The 21,285-nt window shown below is 36.5% G+C and overlaps 1 protein-coding gene across 1 annotated transcript in view; it reads left to right on the top strand.

The window, feature by feature from the left end:
* Positions 1 to 649: 649 nt before the first annotated feature.
* zgc:171482 (zinc finger protein) overlaps positions 650 to 21,285 on the top strand; it is a 135,361-nt gene continuing 114,725 nt past the window's right edge. The window contains exon 1 of the mRNA XM_067385523.1: positions 650 to 921. The gene's annotated coding sequence lies outside the window, so the exon portion shown is untranslated. The remainder of the gene's footprint in view (positions 922 to 21,285) is intronic.

Here is a 21,285-nt window from a genome sequence, read left to right as displayed (position 1 = left end):
CCAATTTCTGGGTTTGTCCATTTTCAACCTAACTTGGGTTATTTTTAACCCAGTATTTTTAAAGTGCAAACAAAACTTTCAAATGTTTCAACTTATCAAAGTATCAGATTTTTTAAGCAAATAGGTTTTTTTTTTTTAAACATAACAAAAAATACAAATATGCAGCAGAACAGATGGCCAGAGCAAGCATCTGCAGTATTTCCAGATATAGAGGTGGAACATAAAAAAATTTAATTATTAGTAAAATAAATATAAATCATATGCCTGTAAATATGCTCATTTTGACAAACAAAACGTAGCATGACCCTATATGTTTTACGGCATTGTACTATAGCAAGATATACAAATACAAGTAAGCCTAACATGATAAACATCTGGTATACCATCTGCTGCCTTCGCCGTACCATGGTACCGTCACGCAACAGATTTAAATCACCAAAGAAACGACAAAAGTAAGTTTCAAGAGGAGAGCAAATGAGCTGTGACAATGATACCCGCGTGCGTGCGTGCGTGTATATGTGTGAGTGTGTGCAGTGTAATCCATATCTCTGCTAGTAGTATCTCTGGATTACTGACGTGTGTGCCCGCGCTCTTATATCTGTTCGCTCTCGCTTTACGCGCAGTTTGATGGCGTCGCCGCGCGCTCCAGTCTGCGTTCTACGATCATCGCTTACTATCTCACGGTTTATGGACGGCGAGGACCACATATTATGATAGAACACTGTCGGATTGCTTCTACAACATTTTCGCCAAAGTGTTGTGTGGAAACTGTATCTCTGCTTGAGCTCCGAACCGAGCCGTGAGAGATAAGAGAAGAAGTTTGCTGGATACAGGTGCGATCTCTCTCTAACTCCAGCTGATGATCACATACACGGATCTGGACTGTCGGATTCCAGTAGATCATATCAGATCTAGCTCAAGGTACGTTTAGATACACACTATTGTAATGATGATGGTGATGCCGGTTAGAGTTTTCTCAGTGCTGGAGATCCTTACAGTGATGCTCTTTACAGAAATAGGGAAGAATGGGACTAGTTGTCACACTTTTTACTCCAGCATATATTTCTCAAGGTAGGTTTTATGTGGAAAACATCGATATTTACAAATACCCCAGAGTCTTGGATACAAAAATCTATTTAACATTTTTACCAATATTGCACACAGGAAAAAAAAAAAACAAACAAACAAAAAAAAAAAAACGATTACAGATCGTTAAACGAACGTTGACGGCGGGGCATGTTGTCACACTAAGTTGCCACCATGGGAACCTACTCTTTCTCGTCACTGATTTGAGAAGAATACGTTTTTTTTTTTTTTTAAATATTAAATATTATCTAAAGGAAAAAAATGGCATTTTCCACCACATAGTAGGAATGTTAACCTTGTAGCAATATTTAAACAGTACAATTATATGACACAATTAATGAAAAAAACATAAAATAGAAATATCAAACCAAGGATTTGGCCAAAAAACACAGTCAGACTTTTCAGTTAAAATCTTAGTTGATTTTCATTTGTACAATGCAGTAAAATATTCTTATTTACAACTGTTTTGAAGTTGGTTTTTGAAACCAATATACTAGAGAAAAACAAGTTTTCAGGTATTTTTTTTCTCAGATCATTCAGATCAAACGTTTTACTCCTCAGCGTATCATTTGCATGCTCATTTATTTGTGTAATTGTAGCTAAAATGTACTCCGTTTTCTTAAAATGTTTTTCTTTAAACTCAGGGTTGTGTGTCAGAGTGCCAGAGTCTGCTGTAAACTGAAGTTGAAGTAGTATATATACATTCTGAGCAGCTTGAGAAACCTGAGATTGTCAAAGTTTAAGTTACATTGATCTTTATCCATTAAGACTCTTATAAACGCATCCGCAGATAAGAGCTGCCTGTCAGTGTCGTGTTACTGCAGAGTCTTGAGAACATGTTCATGTTAACAAGATGCAGAATATATGTCTTGTACATGTCAACATCAGTTGTTGATTGGTAAGAGCAGGGAGGGAGCATTACCATTTATCACAGAAATAGAGTGATGTAAGGTATGTTTTATGACCATTTGAAACTAATTAAAAGCATAAAACCATGCTGACATCTTCAACCTCTGCCACCTTGATTCATAATGTCTGCAGAGTGCACTTTGCTGCCAACACTACATGCACAAGTGTTATTTACAACACTTTCACTCAAACACTCCTGTTTATCCAGCACTGTATTTTGCTTTTAAACTGAAATTTATTAGAAGCGTGTCCAGTGTGGGTGTTTTGTTTGGTTTGGGTCAGAATTCTGTTACAGTCTTGTTGGACCTGCTGTCTGATGCTTATACCATCTGTGATATATTTCCATAAACTGTGTGTTATTTAGTATTCAAAGCGGGCAGGGCAGCTTAATAGTAAGGCATGAATTGCCTTATATTTTAAATTTGCAGATGTTTAAATATCCATAATTCTAAAATGTTCAGAAATTCTGATTGATTGAGCCGTGTTCAAAACCTTGGTAGAATACTGATAAACACACACCTGTCAACACAAATTCTATATTAATACACTAATTTGTTATGTTGCTTAGCAACCGTAAACATGCAGACAGGGTATTGAACTCAATGGACTCAATGGAATTTTTGCTTATTTTGGTTAGTAAGGAATAATTGACGACGGGATGTTGAATTCTTAGAAAATAATGCGCACCCAAGGAGGTAATTACACCCCGGGTGTGAATTATTTTCTAAGAATTCAGTGGCCTAGAGTCAATTATTCTGCTCATACTATGTTTACAAGACACTATTTCAAGACATTTGTCAGGTTTTTGTCCTTAAAACACTCTTGTGTGTGGGACTAATTTCTTACGCATCTCATCCCAAGCCTCCATTGCTAATTCCAAAACATAATTTCAGTACTAGTAACGGAGGCTTGTTTCTGTGCGAGTGTGTGTCCGTACGATAGAGTACATGCGTATGTTTGAAAGAGAGAGTGCGAAAGAGTAGGCGCTTTCAGGACACAATAAAACGTATTTTGTGGCAAAAACCAAGACAATAATTTGTCGTTTTCATCTTATTGTTTACTTTATTTATTTGCTTGGTCGGTGTTGTTGTAGGTTTTGGTTCTTTTAAGGTTGTAGGCTGTAAGGACCTATTGAAATAACTGAAATCATTTGGCGAAGTGATTATGGAACTGTAATGCGGTCAAGACTACTGCTAGAACTACTTTAGCCGTGTGTTTCCCTGAAAATAATTGGACACCTTAGAACATTGGTCAACCAATCAGATTTGAGCATTCAACAGCCCTGTGGTATAATTGATATTAATCACTTACTGAATATTGGTATCATTGATCATTTTGTTGTTGCCAGTGTTTTATAAAAGCAGTATATTATGGAAGTACTAGGTTAGTATTTTACACACACTCACACACACACACACACACACACACACACACACACACACACACACATGCACACATAAATTTATAGATAGATAGATAGATAGATAGATAGATAGATAGATAGATAGATAGATAGATAGATAGATAGATAGATAGATAGATAGATAGATAGATAGATAGATAGATAGATAGATAAAGAACGAATAGACTAAAGTGTTAAAATAGCCTGTCAAGGACAGAAATATCCAGTATTAATTTTTAATTAGGAATTCTCCGTGTCTAATATAACTGACGCTTTATTGACAGCATGTGTGGCATGCTCTTGATTATCACAAAGTAATTTAGACTCGTCCCTGAGCAAACGTGTGAACAATAATACACTTACAATCGAACATTCTTTGACGTCTTAATCCAGTTCCTTCATAAATATGTTTTCCCTCTCTCGTGTCTTTGTGCTGTGTAAGGGTTTGGCTATTTCTGCTTATTTGTGGCAGAAAACAGAATGAAACAATAGATCATATACAATGCATGAGAGTAGCTCTATTTGTTAAAAGGAGAAGTCACCTAAAAATGAAAATTCTGTCATTATTTCCAAACCCTCATGTTGTTCCCAACCCGCATGCTGTTATGTTTTTTTTTTTTTTCCTGTGGAACAGAAGGACTACTTTTGAAGAAGTTTTACACAACTCTTTCCCATACAAGGACACAGTCAAGCTCCAAAACACACAAACAAACAACATTAAATAGTCAATATGATCCATCCATGTAACTTTTTATAAGGAATATGCTGAAAGTGTTCACTGAATCTTCCCCTCCCCCAAAGCTCTGTGAAGTAATTCACCAAAAAGTATTTTAAAATGACATATTTTGCATTAGTAGGCAATCATGTTGGATATTGTTTCATTTCAATACTAGAATGTACAGTATGTTTTGTTCAACAGTCCATTCTTCTGAAATCTGTAGGTTTTTTTTTTTTTTTTTTTTTTTTTTTCTGGTCTGGTGGTATTGTTTAATACTTTACACCTCTGGATGGCAGGTGCATGGGGCTTTCTCTAAGGAAGATATATTTGTCCTGTGCCCTCTGTGTTTTATCTATGGTGAGCAGGGATTCTCTAAGAGCTGTGACACCCGTCAACGGTGAATGATAGATGTGGTGCTGGTGCACAGGGGAAGTTTATGGAGCAAATGATTTGCTGTGTACCATGCAATACGCGAGCCACTGACTCTCCTGCACAGAGACTCAATTCAAGAAATAACAACAGACCTAAAATAGACCTTCAATATGTGTGTGTGTGTGTGTGTGTTTGTGTGTGTGTGTGTGTATGCTTGTACACATACCTGCAGCTTGTGAGGATGTGCACAACGACATATTTTCTATATTAACTAGTAGGTTAATGGATAATTAGGCTGTTGTTTTGCGACTTGACCACCATGACCCATCCTTGGGTGTGCTAACAGCGAAGTTCAGATATAGCAGCAATATGATTATCCCTGATTATTCTTAATGCGCTTGGTGTTAAAACCCATGAGGCCTCCTTTAAATACCATATTTTTGCTCAATCAACATAATTACTCCATCTCAGAGGGAATGATAATTATTCCTTTCTTTTTTTTTTCTTTTTTTTTTCTAAGACAGGCTGCTCTTCTGACCATGTACACTAGTTTCTCAACACTGCTCCATGGCAACAGGCATGACGATCCAAAAGCATGCATCTTTGGTACATCTCCTGATCTGCATTAATTGCTTTTCACACTCTAATCGTATGCATGGGGGATGTCACATTTATGAGATTTGTTATATGTAATGAAAAGACATTTGAAACTAAACGACAGTAAATCCTGCGGGTTGCCAGTGCAAATGATAGATCTGATCTTTTCTTCTTGAGTGTGCAATCTGAGCTTGCACATTAAACAACATCTATTTTAAAACTAATGCTCTCATATCATGCTGAAGAGCTTTTTTTGTGGTTTCTGACAGTGTGCTGTGTGTAAAAAGGCTTTGGAGATGCTGTTAACCAGAGAAATACTGTATAAAAGTGTCTGTCCCTGCTTCAGCTGGAAGTTCCTTTGGTAACTAAGATGTAAATACTGTGACGTGTGTGTGTGTGTGTGTGTGTGTGTGTGTGTGTGTGCATGTAAGCTGAATAACAGGAATATAACAGGAATATAGGCTGAAAATGTGAGCCAATGTGTCAAGATGTTTGAGAAGTGACAGTTCTGTGGTGAAAATATTCTTGCCCCTCAAACATGTTTCCTGTGCTTTCTATTTTATGTTTGTTTTACATCTATTTTAAATTAATGCTCTTCTTTTAAACTTTCTATTCATCAAATAATCCTGAAAAAATATATTTTGGTTTCCACAAGAATGATTTCTAAAGGATCATGTGACACTGTAGACTGGAGTAATGACGCTGGAAATTCAACTTGTCCATCACAGGAATAAATTACATTTAAATATAATAAAATAGAAAACAGTTCTTTTAAATTGTAATAATATTTCACAATATTACTGTTTTGACTGTATTTTTTATCAAATAAATGCAGCCTTGGTGAACATAAGAGACTTCTTTCAAAAACGTTAAACTGATCCCAAACTTCTGAACAGTATATGTAATTTTTTTACAACCCGATTAATGATAACTAGTGATAAATGCTTTAAAGGTGCCCTTGAACTTTTTTTTTTAAAAGATATAAGTCTAAGGTGTCCCCGAATGTGTCTGTGAAGTTTCTGCTCAAAATACCCCATAGATTTTTTTTTAATTCATTTTTTTAACTGCCTATTTTGGGGCATAATTAGAAACGAGCCGATTCAGGGTGTGTGGCCCTTTAAATCTCGTGCTCCATGCCCCAAGAGCTCGTGCTTGCCTTAAACAACATAAAAAAAGTTCAAACAGCTAATATAACCCTCAAAATGGATCTTTACAAAGTGTTCATCATGCAGCATGTCTAATCGCGTAAGTATAGTGTTTATTTTGATGTTTACATTGATTCTGAATGAGTTTGAGGCTGTGCTCCATGGCTAACGGCTAATGTTACACTGTTGGTTAGATTTATAAAGAATGAAGTTGTGTTTATGCATTATACAGACTGCAAGTGTTTAAAAATGAAAATAGGAATGGCTCTTGTCTCCGTGAATACAGTAAGAAACGATGGTAACTTTAACCACATTTAACAGTACATTAGCAACATGCTAACGAAATGTTTAGAAAGACAATTTACAAATATCACTAAAAATATCATGTTATCATGGATCATGTCAGTTATTATTGATCCATCTGCCATTTTTTGCTATTGTCCTTGCTTTCTTACCTAGTCTGTTGATTCAGCTATGCACATCCAGACGTTCTGCCCTTGTCTAATGCCTTTCATCCAGACGATAATACTGGCTGACTGTTATGTAACAGTCGGTGTTATGTTGAGATTCGCCTGTTCTTCGGAGGTTTTAAACAAATGAGATTTACATAAGAAGGAGGAAACAATGGAGTTTGAGACTCACTGTATGTCTTTTCCATGTACTGAACTCTTGTTATTTAACTATGCCGAGGTAAATTCAATTTTTGAATCTAGGGCACCTTTAAAAATGAAAGTGACACTGTGTCATTTGACTTATTTTTGAACTAATCTTACAAACGTAAGATTATTTATAAGAGATGAATAATACATGTATTATCAGTGCAAAAACAAAAGTAAAAAAAAAAACAGTGAATGAAACATTTGACTGGAAGGGCCACATTTGAAGCCACTATAAAATAGCCAATGTATGCAAAGATATATGATGGTCTGACCTTACATTACTTCAATTCTATAGACCTTATGTAGCCCCACCGATTTTCACAACTCCACTCATTATGCTCTTCCGGTTTGTATTTCCACAGCATGAAGGAAATATGTAACATATTCGATGGTGCTACATTAAAAACCCCTAGGAGAAAAACCCAGCGTGCTAGCACTGGGAAAAAAGTCCTAGGAGGGAAAAAACCCCTTGGAAGATATATATATGTAAATGTATATGGAGATCAACATCTGAATTGTACATTTTTATTATAGAGATTAAAAATAGATTATATATAAATATATGCAAGCGGATACGGGGATTAAAAATCTGAATTATAGATGCAGCCAGAACTGGATCTGTAGGCCCATTGTCTCCTGGGCTACGTTGTAGTCAGGTCCAGACACAGGTTCTCCATCTGATCTGGATACGGCCTGGATCCAGCACCCGGCAAACCTCAGGATAAGCAGAGAGACAGATATTAGCGTAGATGCCATTCTTATTCTGATGTACAGGTATATCTAGTGTTATAGGAAATGTTCTCGGTTCTGGCCGACCTAATTATTGCAGCGTAACAATCCTTTAACGGATTTGAAAAATGCTAATGTATTGATAATGTGTTATGTGTATGCAAGAGCAAAGAGATGTGTTTTTAGTCTAGATTTAAACTGACAGAGTGTGTCTGCTTCCCGAACAATGCTAGGAAGATTGTTCCAGAGTTTAGGTGCTAAATAGGAAAAGGATCTGCCGCCTTCAGTTGATTTTGATATTCTGGGTATTATCAACTGGCCTGAATTCTGAGATCGCAATAAACGTGAAGGACTATAATGCATTAAGAGCTCACTTAGGTACTGGGGAGCTAAACCATTTAGAGCTTTATAAGAAAGTAGCAAGATTTTAAAATCTATACGATGTTTAATAGGGAGCCAATGTAATGTTGACAGAACTGGGCTAATATGGTCATAATTTCTGGTTCTAGTAAGAAGCTTTCTGGTTCTAGCTGCCACATTTTGGACCAACTGTAGTCTGTTTAAAAGCCGAGCAGAACAACCACCCAGTAGAGCGTTACAATAATCTAGTCTTGAGGTCATGAATGCATGAACCAACTGATCCGCATTTGTCATTGAGAGCATATGTTGTAATTTAGATATATTTTTTAGATGGAAGAAGGCGGTTTTACAGATACTGGAAAAATGACTTTCAAATGAAAGATTGGTATCAAAGAGCACACCCAGGTTCCTAACTGAGGACGAAGATTTAATGGAGCACCCGTCAAGTGTTAGAGAGTATTCAAGGTTTTTTCGTGAGGAAGTTTTTAGTCCAAAGATTAGGATATCAGTTTTTTCTGAATTTAATAATAAGAAACTACTGACATTTGTTATGACATCCGCTTCAAACATTACAATGCTCATGAAAACTTACGTTGACTCTACAGTAAGTAAATCCACTTATCCAGCTAATTACTCTTCGACAGCAATGCCATAGAAATATACAGAGCTACCACATAAACAGAAGTTCAAACACAAAAATTCTAAAGATGGCTGCACGCTTGTTTCTCTGGCGCATAAGGTCTATATTAACGCAGTTAGATGTTGTTACAGTTACACAGGCCAAAATGAATTCACTCCCATTATAATCAAAGAATCTATCTACACTAAAGCACCTGTCAGTGACACTTTTGTATGCTACATAAATTGAATTGCACTGTGATATAAATGCTATAGAATGTATAGCATCGCACAGTAGGAAAGTAAAAGCACACAACAAGCCGCTCAAATTGAGTCATTCATTTCCATTATACTAACGGTTTAGGTTGAGTTACACAGTTAGGGTTAAGGATTTAACAAACTCTGTATTAGCAACAGTGAAAGAACCACTAAAAATGTACACACACAACACAATTCAGCATCTTTGTTAGTATTTGAGTTGGAGTCTACGGATACTTGTGCTTTGGCTGTGATGTCCCTCGTGCTACTAGGGTGACGGCTCTGTCCGTTATCTGTCTTCTGTCACTCGCGTTTCAGATGTCCAATGAGAGCTGCAGCTCATAGGGCTGTGAGTCATAGACCGCATGCTCTGGTGTGAACTAACCAACAGGATGAAAGGAATGCGAGTCTGCCTTTGTTACAGGATTTTGTTTGTTCTCTCTCCATCTTTCTCTCTCTCTAATGTTTTGTTTACGCTTTTAATGATATCACCTCAAGGTAAGCCACACCACAGCTGCTGGAGGAAAAGGACATTGCTTTGTTCTTGTAGAAATTTGAGCAGTAAACACTAAAAAGGAATGAAAAAGGAAGAAAAAGCCCTGATTTATCTCTTCTGAAATAGCCAAGCGCATAAAGGAATAACTAAAAAAATAAAAGTTATGTTATTATTTACTCATCCTTATGTTGTTTCAAATGACATTTTTTCTTCCCTGTAAAACAAAAGGAGAAATGCTGCATAATGTACTAACTCCCCCCACCCCAATTTAATAAAAGTGAATATCAATCTGAACTTCAAAGATACAATAAAAAAATAAAAATAATAATAATAATAATAATAATAATAATAATAATAATAAATAAAAGTAGAGTCAAGTCACATTTATTTATGTAATGGGTGATATGACTTTTGTTTTGGTGTATGTTGTTATTTTATGCTTGTAAGTACTGATAGATTTGTATGCTATTTTATGTACAGCACTTTAGTCCATTTTTATGGTTGTTTAAGTTCTTTATAAATGAATTTGAATTGAGTTGAGTTATTTATATAGCACTTGATACAATACAGATTTTCATGGCAGCTTCACAGTAATAAACAAGAAAGTAATAGTATTAATGTTGCAAAGTTTATCACGTAATTATGAAACTAATACAATTCCAGCTCTAAAAAGACAACAGCTCAATTTAGGCCCTGTTTACACCTGATATTAAAGGTTCCATCGAACGTTTTTTTACAAGATGTAATATAAGTCTAAGGTGTCCCCTGAATGTGTCTGTGAAGTTTCAGCTCAAAATACCCCATAGATTTTTTTTAAATAATTTTTTTAACTGCCTATTTTGGGGCATAATTAGAAATGCGCAGATTCAGGGTGTGTGCCCCTTTAATTGCTTGCGCTCTCCGCCCCCTCAGAACTCTCGACTCTATCATTGCATGAACAAAGTTTACACAGCTAATATAACCCTCAAAATGGATCTTTACAAAGTGTTCATCATGCAGCATGTCTAATCGCGTAAGTAATCTTATTTATTTGGATGTTTACATTTTATTCAGAATGAGTTTGATAGTGCTCCGTGGCTAACGGCTAATACTACACTGTTGGAGAGATTTATAAAGAATGAAGTTGTGTTTATGAGTTATACAGACTGCAAGTGTTTAAAAATGAAAATAGCGACGGCTCTTGTCTCTGTGAATACAGTAAGAACCAATGGTAACTTTAACCACAATTAACAGTACATTAGTAACATGCTAATGAAACATTTAGAAAGACAATTTACAAATATCACAAAAAATATCATGTAATCATGGATCATGTCAGTTATTATCGCTCCATCTGCCATTTTTCGCTATTGTCCTTGCTTGCTTACCTAGCCTGATGATTCGGCTGTTCACATCCAGACGTTAATACTGGCTGCCCTTGTGTAATGCCTTTCATAATGTTGGGAACATGGGCTGGCATATGCAAATATTGGGGCGCACATATTAATGATCATGACTGTTACGTTACAGTCGGTGTTATGTTGAGATTCGCCTGTTCTTCGGAGGTCTTTTAAACAAATGAGATTTATATAAGAAGGAGGAAACAATGGTGTTTGAGACTCACTGTATGTCATTTCCATGTACTGAACTCTTGTTATTCAGCTATGCCGAGGTAAATTAAATTTTCAATTCTATGGCACCTTTAAGATGCGTTTTGGTCAATCGGTCACAAGTGGACTACACATTCCTGTTTACACCTGGTGTTTTAATCCATCTCTTTTGTCCACTTTTGACCAGTTTTGTCCTGATTTATTTTAGGGGAGGGTCTATGAGTTGGTAAATGTATGGCTTTTTCAGCTCTTTTGATCTAATGGATGAAATAAGCATGCGGTTTACATATGAACGCGTCAGCTTTCGTTTCTGCTCTGATATCCGCAAGACTATGCCAAACAAAGTGAGTGGGTGTTAAATCAGGAATGGTGAGAGAACATTGTGCTTGGTACATTTTTCATCTTCAAACCAAACCTGGGTCTTCAGCCGACAGTTTAAGTCCCGTCTGGCTAACGCACTTCCTATGTTTAGGAATTAATCAGTAGGCAGGGAGTAGGCAGTCTTTTGTTCGGACACATTAGACCACATGAGCGTTTACACTATGAAAGCAATCCGGTTGAATCGTTTTCGACTAACTCTAGAAGTGATTGAAAGTGGACAAGGTAAAAGCCTTTTTAGACCCGTTTACACCTGTATTTAGTGTCGTCCACTTTTGATCCGATCAACCAAAACGCATCTTAATACCAGGTGTAAACAGGGCCTAAGTTCAATAGCCATGTTAATGTGAACACAGTTCAATTACACTCCCAGAAAAAAAGGTACAACAGTTGCACTGAGGCAGTACCTTTTTAAAAGGTACACATTTGTACCTTATTTAACCCTGAAGGGTTCACATTAGTACTTTAAATGTACATATTATTACCAAAAATGTATTAGTAACTTTTGAATGGGTACACCCCAGTGACAGATTTTCTACCTTTTGTTCTGAGAGTGTAAAGTAGTTCTCATGAAGATAGCATCATTATTCAGATCAGGTCAGTTCAGTGTTACAGTTTTTTCAACTGCTTACACACAAAATCCTTATTTGTCACACAATTTCTGAAACCTGACACTCAAACACCAGAAACACACACTAAGGGCCCTATTTTAACGATCTAAATGCAAAGTGTAAAGCGCATGGCGCAGGTGCACTCAGGGCGTGTCCAAATCCACTTTTGCTATTTTAATGATGGAAAAACGGTCCATGCGCCGGGGCGCATTTTTTAAATGGGTTGTCCCTATTCTCCTAATGTGTAATGGGCGTAATGTTCAATTAACCAATCAGAGTGTCATCTCCCATTCCCTTTAAGAGCGAGATGCGCTTGCGCCATGGCGGATTGCTATTTACATGCCGGAATTTGTTGGCGGAAAAGCTGAACGCTTTTCAAGCGAAGAAACCGATCTGCTCGTGCACGAAGTCAAATGCAGGCTTTCAAATAGCTCCGCGTGATCAGTCAGTTAATATATATGTGTGTATTGGCACGATTGTTCAATTAATTAGCCAATTTCGTTCATCATTATAAGTAGTAATAGGCTGAATTGAAAATAGGTAGCCTAATTCTAATACACACAATGACTATTCATCATTACATTTTTATATTTATGTAGCCTACACAATAATATTCTTTTACACTGTAATCCTTTTGTTTTTAATATTTGGCATGTTTGTGTGATGCGCATCCCTGTGTTTAATAAGCAAAGTCAACGCGCACTGTGGATGCGCCCAGAGGTGCAGTTTCTACCAACGCGCTCTAACAAAAAAATATTGCGCTACTGACTTTAGACTTTAGACCAGGTTTGAGTTGGTCTATGGTGCAGTCTATTTTCAGCTCCTTAAAATAGCAATGCGCCGGCAATGCGCCTGAACACACCTCTTTTTTAGACCAGCACGCCCATGGGCACACTAACTGGCACAAATGCATTTACTAATTTCCCGCTGAACAGGAAAACGCGAACGGTGCCGGACACAAACTAGCAAACACACTTGCACTGCGCCTTGCGTCGCATTGCGCCGGGTGTATTATAGGGCCCTAAATCTGCAAAACCATACTCTAATTCTCGGCTTTCAGCTCAGTTTTCAATTTCATAAAACACTTTTTGATAACGTTTTTGATTCGTTAACACACAATTCTCTATGTAACAAACAAAAATCTAACAGGAAGTATCTTGATTTCCTGTTTCAAAAACAACCATTGTTTCTGTCCACCTACACATGGTTGATGTATTTCTTTTCTTTCGTACTGTGATACACAACCACAAATGCTTACATTAAAAAAAAAAAAAAATAGTTTGGTTTCAATTTTGCTTTCATGTTTACCCTGAATTGTTCAACATCTCTCTGCCAATTACTAATAAAAAGAAGAGCTTTAGGTTTTGAATAACTGTGTGTATGAAATATCCAAAATAGAATATTATGGCAACGGTGTTTGTAACGTAAGACAAATATTTGCTTTTGAGATGTGTTTGTGATATTTTGAATGCAGTGCTTCATTTTGCATTTTGTGTGTTTGCATTCTTGGATTTGTGTGTAAAGTTTTTTTTTTAAAAAGGCAAAGTTTTTAAAATGTGTGTAAGAAGTTGTAAATGAATTACTAAAACTGCAATTCATTTAAGTTCAATCACAGCATTGATGTTGTAGCATATGACTCTATAATGATAGAGTTCCATACGACTTTTATTCCAGGAAAGAAATAGCTTCATGTGGGTTTGGAACAACTTGAGGGTGAGTAAAGGACAACAGAATAGTAATTTGTGGGTGAGCTATCTCTTTAACCCAGGTATGAGTAAAGGGTAACCATGAGGGTGCAAAAGCCAGTGACGTGGGGCTTCAGGGCTGCTCCATGTTTCTTGGCACATGAGGAGCCCAATGTGCCAGCAACCCAGCAGGCGACGCAGTCTTTCTGCTCTCACTACATCATGGAATCCGCCCTCATATGCTGGTGTCCTGTAGGCATAGCTGGTTCATCCCCATATCCCTATCCAAGAATTAGGAGGAAAACACAAATTTACAAAATGCCCTGCAGGAAGTGACGCACATGACTTTGGCTTTTACAGGCATCTGGCAGTCGTATATTTGGCTTTGTGGGGTGAAAAGAGGAGTGAAAAATGAATACTGTGATTGGCAGGTTTACAAACAAGGGCATGGCAAGGTGCTTCAGTAGAGAGCAGAAAATTATTTTTTTACTGCAATGCATCTTTGCAGTTATTGCTTCATGGCTAGTTTTGGTCTTGCTGACTGAGGCCATATTCTCATGACATTTAGTTACAGCATATTCAATTAAGACATGAAAGGTCGTTCTAAACTAACAGCCTAATGTAACGGACATTACAGTCTAGGTATGTGTGAAAACGATTAGTCATAATTATTCTCTAATTATGGCTATATGTGAATAAAGTATGCTCTTGCTTTAATCCTAATTAAGATAAATCCTTAAAAGATAACTGACCATTCTTATTATTTTTCATCTGTCAAAGCCTGTACCAGGCAGATAATAAAGTGTATAGTTTGCATTTCCTGAAGTTCTTGCAGTGCAGCAAAAGTGCAGTGTAAAAATGTTTTAGGATTTGGTTCTGCATAGATACAGTGCCACATCAGAGCTGGTTTGCTGATAACACTTTTGTTTTCAATCAGCAATGCATGACAATCAATACGTACAGTATAGTGATTGCTGAGATGATTAAATAGATGTAAAATTGCATAGACCAATTTTTTGTAAAAAAAAAAAAATGCTTTCGTGTAAAAGCTTGCATGCAAAGAAAATGATTTCTTAAGTACAGAGTAAATACAAAACAACTGTAATTGTCACACTGTAAACCCAAACGGTATAACTAACTTATAATGGAAAGTACTTTTTACTCAAAATGTGCCAAAGTGTTTAACTAACTATTCTATCAGAGATTTAAAGCTACAATTTGTGATATTTTTTTCCGCTAGAGGTCGCTAGAAGCCTATTCAAAACAAAGGCGTAGTTTGATGACGCCAAGTTTTAGAGCGGAAATTTGGGACATGTGGTCTCCATCTCAACGGACGGTGCAAAAGAATAGGGATTGGAGTCTGGAAGAACTCATGTTCGTGGATGCGATTATTAATGTAGTATGAAGCAGAGCAGGAGCGAGTGTTGCGGGATCTGAACGAGGAGCTGGAGCGATTGATCAACACACGCCTCACGAGCAGCGGGACTTTTATTATGACACAGTCGCCGGCGCCGCTTCCGCTTTTCCGGTCATGAGTTTACGGGAGCTGTGCTTGTCGACAGAATCAGCGGCAGATGGTAAACAGTAATTATGTTCCATAAATAAGTAACACAATCCACCATAAAACGTGCAAGAAGTAAATAAGGAACTGCTTGAAGCAAGCTAGTGGTTTGCTGGATGCTAGACACTACTTCCGCATTTGTCCACGGCACTGTTGTCATGTGGTTTCTACGTCAGTAAAGGCGGTAACAAAGGGTAACTGACGTCATTGACAGGCGACTGCACTGCCCTGTGTCACTGTTTAGAATGGGAATTTTCTCATGATTTACAAGTAGTTGAAAACATTAGAGATATTGTTTGTAATCAGCTGGACAAAATATATAACACTAGCCTAGTGGTTTTTGGATATTTTACTGCAAAAAATTTACATATTGTACCTTTAAGTTTAGAGTTCAGGGAACTTGAAAAAATAGATTCAACCTTAATCAAATATTTTATGTCAAACATACGCCCTCTAGTGGCAGTTTTTATTTTTATTTTTATTTTTTTTATACCAAAATGTGACATCCACGCTGCCCTCAGACGCTTTCCCTCCACACAGATACCCAGATGTTCGCAGGGCATTCGCAGCAGGTCAATTCAAGTCCAAATACATGCATTTTTATTTTGATAGCTACAAAAATATGCAAATATTCAGCTGTTTATAATAATGTTGCAGACTGGTCTAATTCTTTCAAGTTCACAGTACTGATATTTTTTAAGTAAACTGAACTGTTTCATTGTTTTGAGTTTTATGAACATATTTCTTTTAATTTAGAAGAACTTAAGTTTATCTGGAACTGATTTCTATTTCCCAGCATGTTTTACCCATGGCACTCGAAAGGGAGAGTAAATGCTAAAATTAAGTTTCTGTTAATGTGGGTTTTTGGAGTGTTACCATAATGGTGACAAGTGGTGCATGCGGCTTGGTTTGAGAGCAAGTATGCTTTTAAATGCTTTATATTGCTGTACTCATTCAGCAAGTGTTATACCATGCTAAAGTTAACATGTTAGCAAATTAGCAAGTTAGCATTTTTTTTTCAATTAGTTTGTTATAGCTAGCTAGTTTTACATTAATAAAAAGGTTTAAATTAGGGTAACATGATAATTTGAGTCTACTCAAACATTTCAAGTTAAAAACAATTAAAATAAAAAATTCTGCCAGTTATGCTTGCTTAAACTTTGAATTTCTTAACTTAAACATTTTGAGGTAACTGATTGCCTCTATTTTTTTGAGTTTTTTATTCAGGTTTACAGTGTAGTTAAAACTTTGAGTTGCATTAAATAAAGATTAACAAAACATTATATATTTTGATTTAAATGAATGTTTATTTGTAAATTACAGTTATTCAAAAAAAAAAAAAAAAAGTTTGCCCTGTTTTGTGTTTAAAGGGTTAGTTCAACAAAGTTTAAAGGACACAAGGGTGAGTAATTAATGACAGAATTTTCATTTTTGGGTGAACTAACCCTTTAAAGGGTCATGAAACCCCAAAACACATTTTTTGAGATTTGAACAGATATTGTATGTCCAGGCAGCACATCATTGAAAACACTAAAGGTACTTATTAAGTTTATCCATAAGTGGAAATAAGTTTTTTTTTTGCATTTTTTACAGCAATTTCTGTCTTCCAGTTTGAAAAGCAAAGTCAGAGCAACGTCGCGGCTTCTGACGTCAATGTATAATACCGGCAAGATCCGGTGTGGTGACTGGCTGCCAGACTGGCTGATGTCAACTGTTTCTGAGCACTTCTCTGCAGATATTCATGACAAAGAGCTCATTAATTCTAATTATTCATGAGAATGAACTCTTTTAATCTAAGCACTGCACTGTATGAACTCTTTTAATCCAAGCACTACACTGTATTACGCATGAGATGGCATAGCAGAGAATTTTAAAAGACGTTCGCTGTCCATTCACTTCTTGCCTGCAACTGTGTTGTTGTCCTTCAGGCACATATAAGTGTACGGAGCTCCGTGATTCAGTAATCTGTTGTCGGTCATAGTCTGTACATCACCATTGTAAACCTGTTGCATTTGTCTTCCTCTGCCTTGTCTGGGTTTGTGTTTCTTGTTTGGATTTTCTTTTTTTTTTGTGTTTGTTAAGTAAAAACTGCTGCAATTAGGTCCTTGCTGACAATAACAATCATAAATAACCTTTAATTTTTTGGATTTTTGTGTACATTTTATTTAGTTACTGTTGCTTTGTCCGACAAGCCATGGCACTCTCACACCACACATCATGTTCTCACAGAGTGAAAAATACATCATGGAGCAAAGAAGACACTGACAACGTGCTGACAGACAAGACAGAGCAGGTTACTTTTGTTATGAAACAAAGTGTCAGCTTTCAATTTTTTTTTTTTTTTTTTTAAAGAAATTCAAACAGTAAATACCGTTTTGTGGCTCTGGGGTGACTGTCATGACAGATTGCTGTAGTTCAAGCGCCATGTGAACCAATCATCTCTTCCCACTAGTAATGAACATTTGAAGGTATGTTGTTTCAACCCTAGAAAGCAATCAATATACTCCATTTTTTTAAGTTGAAGTTTAACAACGTTAATTTATTAACGCTCCTGTCGGACGAAATGGCAGATTCAGCATCACAAATTATGGTCTAGAAGTCATACTGAATAGTTTATTTTTTTATTTACTTTTTATTTAAAGGTGCCCTGGATTGTTTTTTTACAATATTTAATATAAGTCCTAGGTGTCCCCTGAATGTGTCTGTGAAGTTTCAGCTCAAAATACCCCATAGATTTTTTTTAATTAATTTTTTTTAACTGCCTATTTTGGGGCATCATTAACTATGCACTGATTTTTTCAGCACGGCCCCTTTAAGAGATGCGTTCCCTCTGCCCCACGAGCTCTCGACTATACATTGCATAAACAAAGTTTACATAGCTAATATAACCCTCAAATGGATCTTTACAAGATGTTCGTCATGCATGCTGTATGCATGCTTCAAATTATGTGAGTAAAGTATTTATTTAGATGGTTACGTTTGATTTTGTGTGAGTTTGAGGCTATGCTCTGTGGCTAAAGCTAACATTACACACTGTTTGAGAGATTTATAAAGAATGAAGTTGTGTTTATGAATTATACAGACTGCACGTGTTTAAAAATGAAAATGGCAATGACTCTCATCTCCGTGAATACAGTAAGAAACGATGGTAACTTTAACCATATTTAACAGTACATTAGCAACATGCTAATGAAACATTTAGAAAGACAATTTACAAATATCACTAAAAATATCATGATATCATGGATCATGTCAGTTATTATTGCTCCATCTGCCATTTTTCACTATTGTTCTTGCTTGCTTACCTTGTCTGTGCACAGATCCAACCGTTAATACTGCCTTTCCTTGTCTAATGCGTCGAATGGGCTGGCATTATGCAAATATTGGGGCCATACATATTAATGATCCCGACTGTTACGTAACAGTCGGTGTTATGTTGAGATCCGAGTGTTTTCCGGAAGTCTTTTAAACAAATGAGATTTACATAAGAAGGAGGAAACAATGGAGTTTGAAACTCAATGTATGTCTTTTCCATGTACTGAACTCTTGTTATTCAACTATGCCGAGGTAAATTCAAATTCTGATTCTAGGGCACCTTTAAAGAAATTTAAGATTACATTTTGAAAATTTCCCTTTCATAGACCTGAATAATGAATTGCTTGCAATGTTCCCCATTTGTAAGTCACATAAAACAAAAAAAAAAAAAACAAAAAAAAACACAAACTTGTTGGAAGGACACCTCTAATTTAATATCTGTAATGAGTGTGATGTCAGTGCAACTAAGAATACAACTGTTCAGTTGTCATTGTGCTTAAAGGTGCCCTAGAACTTTTTTTTTTAAAAAGATGTAATAGTCTAAGGTGTCCCCTGAATGTGTCTGTGAAGTTTCAGCTCAAAATACCCCATAGATTTTTTTAAATTATTTTTTTTAACTGCCTATTTTGGGGCATAATTATAAATGAGCCGATTCAGGGCTACTGGACCTTTAATTCTCGTGCTCCACGCCCCCGGAGCTCGCATTTGCTTTGAACAGTTTACACATCTAATATAACCCTCAAAATGGATCTTTACAAAGTGTTGTTATGCATGCTGCATGTATGCGTCGGATTATGTGAGTATTGTATACTGTTATATTGTTAACATTTGATCCTGAATGAATCTGAGGCTGTGCTCTGTGGCTAACGGCTAATGCTACACTGTTGGATTGATTTATAAAGAATAAAGTTGTGTTTATGAATTATACAGACTGTGTTTAATAATGAAAATAGCGACGGCTCTTGTCTCCGTGAATACAGTAAGAAACGATGGTAACTTTAACCACACTTAACAGTACATTAGCAACATGCTAATGAAACATTTTTAAAGACAATTTACAAATATCACTAAAAAATATCATGATATCATGGATCATGTCAGTTATTATTGCTCCATCTGCCATTTTTCACTATTGTTCTTGCTTGCTTACCTAGTCTGATGATTCAGCTATGTACATCCAGACGTTAATACTGGCTGCCCTTGTGTAATGCCTTTCATAATGTTGGGAACATGGACTGGCATATGCAAATATTGGGGCGTACACCCCGACTGTTACGTAACAGTCGGTGTTATGTTGAGATTCGCCTGTTCTTCGGAAGTCTTTTAAACAAATGAGATTTATATAAGAAGGAGGAAACAATGGAGACTCACTGTATGTCATTTCCATGTACTGAACTCTTGTTATTTGACTATGCCAAGATAAATTCAATTTTTCTTTCGAGGGCACTTTTAAACCATATACCCATATAATAGCAGAGAAGATTTTTTTGTAAGTAAACAGTTATCTTGGAGTCTCAAAAGGGCAGGGAGATTGCATATTCATAATGCATATGATAAAAACAAGAAGCTTTAAAGGGCACCTATTATGCAAAATTCACTTTTACATGGTGTTTGACCATAAATGTGTGTTGGCAGTGTGTGAGCAAAACCACCCTAGAATGAGAAAAATCCACCCAGTGTTTTTTTTTTACAATCTTGATAATTCATAAGCACTGTCTCAGAACGCCCTGTTCTAAGATTGCTCTCACTGTGACGTAGAATTGCGCTAAGCCCCACCCACGTGGTTTGATTGACAATCTGGCCGTCGGTGATCTGTCAACCATCCTCCATTGTTTCAACGACAGCCGGTAATGTCTCCTAAGAAACATAAGTGTTCTGTTGTGGGATGTAATAATGAACATAGTAGTTTTCACTTACTTCCGACATCAGAGCCACTGAAAACGCAGTGGATGGATTTTATTTACGAAGAAAAGGCGGCACTCAAAATTCCAAAATACGTTTATGTTTGCGTGAATAATTTTTTGACTGACTGTTTTGAGAACGAGGGTCAATTCAAAGCAGGTCTTGCTTCAAAGTTAATCCTCAAGTGTGGATCGTTGCCTACTGTTCGCGATCCAACGTCACCTCCAGAAGAAGTAAGTGTATTTAATGTTTTTTGAGCAAATAGTCATTTCAGTCGATGTCAGCCAATTCAATAACAAATGCGTCTAAAGTTGTTGTCGTCATCGTAGAATGTCTGTGTATATAATTTAAACCTTGTTTGTATAGTGTGTATCTAACGTACTTAGCAAACGTTATCACAGTATTTGTGTTTGTAGTTTCAAAAAATTGTGCGAACGTTATCACAGTGTGTGTGTGTGTGTGTGTTGCACATCCATAATTGCAAAGGGGACGCGATTAAAACTCTATAAGTACATAAATGTATCAAATAACCATTCAGAGACGACCTGCTCCATTCTCAATTGTGTTTCTTCTGCCGGAGTCTCTTCATCATCTGGGTCTAATTCCGGTTCAAACATGTACGGCTGAATGCCATACAAAACAGCGGGTCTCTCACTCTCAGCCATTCTGCTTCTACCGTATGCAAGTTACGCCCTCATCCAAAGGCAGGTCGGGGATATGTAGCTCATTTATATTTAAGGTGGTACACACCAAAACAGCTCTTTTTAAAACAGGCCCCAAAAATGACATTTTCAAATGGTTATAATAAATTAACTGTGGGGTATTTTGTGCTGAAACTTCACAAATACATTCTGGGGACACCCAAGACCAATATTACATCTTGTAAAAAGGGGCA

This window comes from Chanodichthys erythropterus, chromosome 5 (genome assembly GCF_024489055.1).
Source record: "Chanodichthys erythropterus isolate Z2021 chromosome 5, ASM2448905v1, whole genome shotgun sequence".
Classification (NCBI taxonomy): Eukaryota; Metazoa; Chordata; class Actinopteri; order Cypriniformes; family Xenocyprididae; genus Chanodichthys; species Chanodichthys erythropterus.
Note: the sequence above shows the minus strand (reverse complement) of the source record. Positions and strands in the feature narration are given on the sequence as shown.